The sequence below is a fragment of the Gavialis gangeticus genome, unplaced genomic scaffold, assembly GCF_001723915.1.
Source record: "Gavialis gangeticus isolate Ggan-Ray unplaced genomic scaffold, GavGan_comp1, whole genome shotgun sequence".
In the NCBI taxonomy this organism is placed as follows: Eukaryota; Metazoa; Chordata; order Crocodylia; family Gavialidae; genus Gavialis; species Gavialis gangeticus.
The window spans coordinates 86,305,131-86,309,921 of NW_017728992.1; the positions used below are offsets into that span (position 1 = coordinate 86,305,131).

Genomic DNA, 4,791 nt, shown 5'->3' on the forward strand with positions numbered 1-4,791 from the left:
TAAAACTGCAGGTCTTTGGCACTGTATGCAGCGGTCATGCTGGGCAGGCTGTGGGAGCTGGCTCTAGTATGCAGGGCCTGTGTATGGGGCCAATCTAGCCCATGGACCAGCCCTGAAACCCTCATTTAATCTCAATGTTAGAGGTAGGGGTACTGAATGATAAAGGGATGAGATAGAGCAGTTTATCAGAGCTGTGATGGTAAATTGAGATTAAGCGTGTACCTGGTCTTGTGGGTGAGTCTGAGCCCTGCTCCCTGCCCCTAATGTATATGTGATGGAAGGAAGGGGATGCAGATGTATCTTAAAGATTGAATGTGCCATGCTGTCGGCACTGAGTCCCCTATGCTGCATCAGTAGCAGGGCACAGAAGGTCTTCAATGCAGAATATCAGTTGTGAGGTTCGATATAAGAATGGCCTGTTAGTTTAATCATTTAGGTGAAAGTATAGCATAAAATAGCATCCTGTGTATGTGGTTGAAGAGTTTGTAAAAGAGGGTAAGTTGTTGTAACACTGAGAAAACTGACGTTTGTTTCTGGTAAGTAGGTTCAGTGTTTAAGTCCCTTCACAGCTGTACTTCCCACATCAATTCCCTCTAATCTCCCCTGATCTGAGGACAGCAAAAGGCTCCAGAGAGAAATGGTATTTCATAAAGTAAATGGTATTTCACTTACTTCACGTTATGAACTTTATGAAACATTTTTTCAATTTTACTTTCAACTCCTCACCTTACCTCACCTCACATAAATACAGATCTCCCATAGATGTGCATCCATCTCTCAACTCATCTTTCAGCTTCCCTTTCCTACCAGCAAGCATTGACATTTGTAATTAACTTTCTGTTCAAAGACCATTTGAGTACCTTCAGAATTATGTGCTCCACTTGGATTACATTTCCCCAAAATAAAATACTAATTTTAAAAGTTGCCAAAAAATAGATTTTAACAAAAATTCCTACTCTTTCTGAAATGTCTATCAAGGATAGGGTTTGCACATACAGATCAGAATTCTATTTCATCTAAAGGTCAACATAAGTACAACGTGAAACTAATTCTAAGTTACGCATCTATTGTATAGGAGAGTTATGTGACCCTTTCTGAGCACATAAATAGGAATGTGATCATCTTTCAGAGACATGCAGACATCTTCCTATTCATGTACACAATGGGGGCAATTACATGCCCAAAATTGGTAATAAAATCAGCCTTGCAAAATAGGGGTGCATCCCCACAAACAGGAATATGCATTCCCTGGGGACAACTAGCATCAGTACATATTTGTGCTACTGCTAGTTGTCCCCAGGGAATGCCCCTGCACAAGCACTCTGGCGTGAAGTAGGCCCTCCAAAGGCTTGTGATGGCAGTCCAGGCACGTGGAGCCTGGCCAGTAGCTGGAGCATGGCTCTGGCCAGCCAGGCTCCAGTTTCCGGTGGTACATCCTGCTGCCTCATGAAAAAGAAAAGGATTGGGCCTCTCGCTGCCTTCAGCAGTCACCTACTAAAGGCAGAAGTGGTGAGGGACCTGATCCTTTTTTTTTTTTTTTTGCAGAGCCTGCACACCTCTCCTGCATCCAGGGGCTGAGCTGCCAGCTGGCTGAGCAGCCCCTGAGCTGCAGGAAGCCCCAGTCCACCCCCTTGCAGCGGCAGCACCTCCTGGGCCAACCAGGCCCATGGGGCTAGTGGGCAGATGTTGCCCCAGCCTGGAGGCAGCACCCACCAGATCCAGCTCTTCCCTGAGCCCACCCAGGGAGCAGTGGCCCGTGAACTATCCCTGCCACCTCCCCACCATCTGTGACCAACGGAGAATGGGCAGGCTTGTTTCTGGGGCAGTGTGAGAAGGCAGCAAGAGGGTGCCTGGGTGTGCTGGTGGCTGGAGAAAGCAGGGGGGATGGTGCATGGGGTGCTAGAAGCCCAGGTGAAAACACTGAATCAAGCACCTCCGATCTGGGGAAGCACCTGCCAGCTAGCAGCCTGCCCAGGCTGCCCCAGGGGGCACCACTGCACTGGAGGGAAGGACCAGGGCCCTCTGCAACTCAGGGACTGCTTGGCCCTCCAGCAGCTCACCCCCTGGCCACAGGAGATGCAGGCAGGCTCCATGAAAAAAAAAGATCAGGCCTCATGCTGCTTCTGCCTCTCCCGCAGCCAGGGTGCAAACTGTCAGATTAAAGACTGCAATGTTACATGTAGCTACATTGCAAACAACATGGGGATGTAGCTTAGTTTGCAACGTAATGAACTCATTTAAATCGTAAAAAACCCCATTCGTGTAAAATGTGATGCAATTAAATCACAAAAACGTGTACAAACACCCCATAACTGCAGCTGGACTGGAGCACTGCCTTAATGCTTTATGAGATGTGAACAAGAGAGAATCAGTTACCTCAAAAAGGAAGTCAAGTTAATTTTGCATTCCTAACTAATGATATTGCATTCAGTACTAAGGATGAAAATGAGCCATTATTAACACTGATAACATTAATAATGAGAAAATGGAAATGCAGTGAAGCCACACTTTTCTCTATGCTGACAAAAGCAATTCCACACCTAGCAGACAGGCAAAACTAGAACTAGGAGGTCTATTGCTATAAAAGTTATGAATCAATTATATATATTAATTTAGAACACAAAGGACTATTAAAGATGAACTGTTAAAGCAACAGGGTAAATGAACCCGTTAATAGAAATTCTATCTTTTCTTCTTCACTATGACGACAGTTGTAAAGCTGCCAGCAATAACGTTTCCCTTTTAGATAATGCTTTTGGTGTTACAGTCTTGTAAAAGTCATAAAAGATGACAATCCTGGAGACGTGATCCAGTGACAGTGTTACTTCTTTATTCAGAGCTCAGGACTGGACAGTAGCAAACAGTATAAAGCTACCTAAGAAAGTGCCTCAACCTTATTTATTCTTGTCTGCTTAAAGTACCAAATCCATTTACAGAACATAGATATCGAAACAGCTTTAATATATTAGCAGAAGATGTGCTTTAGCTTTGAACAACTTGTTTAATTAAGACAGGAGCCAGTTCAAAAATACAGGGAAAAAATGATACTCACCAAGTTAGCCTCCAGAACTAGAGCACCAGAACTATGAATTATAACTGCCAATTCCAGCTTCTCCCATCCTTAGCCCAACTACTATCTTTAACATCTGCTGGATAGGATATATCACCTTAGTTGTCCCTGCTTTGTTCACAACAGCATTTCTCATGGATGGCAAAGACCCTAATGACCCTCTAAAAAATTCAGCCTCTGACAGCTAACCATACAGGGTCCCATATCTTCTGAATCATTCTTTGAAATGTCTCATCAGATGCTGCCATGCACTTCCAATGATAAGCCAGTTCATATAGTTTGCTGTTGTTTTCAGATATGGCTGGAGTTCCAAATACTAATTTCTACCCCACCCTTCCTTATCTGTTTGTTACAGACTGTTAGTCACTCTCGCAAATCTTCTTTGTCTATGTACTTGTTGGAATCTGAATGCGATTCTCACGTTAATGGTACCAAGGTGTCAATCTCAGGACGAGTCCCAATGGAGTAGTCACATGATTATCCATGAAGAGACTTGAGTTCAAGCCTGAAGTGCATGTGGCCTTAACCATGAAGAGTGCTGGCAACTGCATTCTGTATCACCAAGAACCCATGCATTGACTTTATATTCAGGTGCTTCACACAGCATACTGTATTTTCTTGCATACAACATGTCCCTTTTCCTCCAAAATCAGTTCCCCAAAATGGGGATGCATGTATTAAGTGGAGAAGCTGATTTTCTGTCCAGGATAGCAGCACTCTCCTTTTATTCCTACTTGTAACAGAGAGCTTAGGGCTCTCTGTTCTTTTAAGGAAGAAGCCTAGCAAGGGAGTATCGCAGGCTAGGCAGGATGCAGCAGCTGAAGGTTGCTGGGAAAACAGGCCAATTAGGCCAATTGCCAGGCAGCTGTAGGCAGCTCAGACAGTCTGCTGACCCAAAGGCAGCAGAGCGCCAGGAAGATATAAGCCCAGAGCCTGAGTTGGCAAGCTAGTCTCTCCCTGGCAGCACAGTTGCTGAAGGGACTACAAGGCTGTATATGGATCCCCAGTGAGGCTCGGGGAGTTCACTAAGTTATAGCAAAGGGCTGGGAAACTATCCTAGCTGAGCACTGAAGGAAATTTTTTCCTTCATAAAGGGACAGAAGGCTGCTTCCCTTTTATGTTTATGTTATAGCCCAGCGGCTTAGGTTTATGTTATAGTTGCACCAGCGGCTTGGGTTGGGACTGTAGGGGCAGGGTAAAAAGGTCCCATTAATAGCTGTGGGGCACAGAATCACTTTGAGCCCTGCCAGGGGCAGGCTGAAGGTTGGAGTGACTATTGAGCCCCAAACAGGCATAGTGCCAGGTCACAGAACCAAACAGGAGCCAGGAGCTGGGTGTCCAAGGGAGCCTGGCACCTGAGAGGGGGAACAGCCACACAGGCCAGGGGCCTGGTGCCCAAATGAGCCAAGCCAGAGCAACACAGTGGGCCTGGGCTTGAAGACCTAGCTGAGAGTGAAGGGATGGAGGCTGCACACTGTCTTCTATTTCACAGCCATGGAGATCCTTTAACTCCCTTCAAAAATCCCCAGATCTTAGATCCACCCATGGAGGCCAAGCTGGAGGTGAGAGAAGGTGTTGTTAATAAACTGTTTGGTTCTGCAAGCTCACTAAACAGAGCATTAGTGCATGGACATACTCATTGAAATAAATGAGTGGAGTAAAGTGCTACTCAGCATAAATGAAGTTATCAAATGTGGCTTGACAAGAGGAACAGCATGCAA

At 45.5% G+C, this 4,791-nt stretch overlaps 1 protein-coding gene across 1 annotated transcript in view; it reads right to left on the bottom strand.

The window, feature by feature from the left end:
• Positions 1-3,922, bottom strand: part of MC5R (melanocortin 5 receptor) — a 48,276-nt gene extending 44,354 nt beyond the window's left edge. Inside the window, exon 1 of the mRNA XM_019524815.1 lies at positions 3,544-3,922. The gene's annotated coding sequence lies outside the window, so the exon portion shown is untranslated. The remainder of the gene's footprint in view (positions 1-3,543) is intronic.
• Between the last annotated feature and the right edge of the window lie 869 nt (positions 3,923-4,791).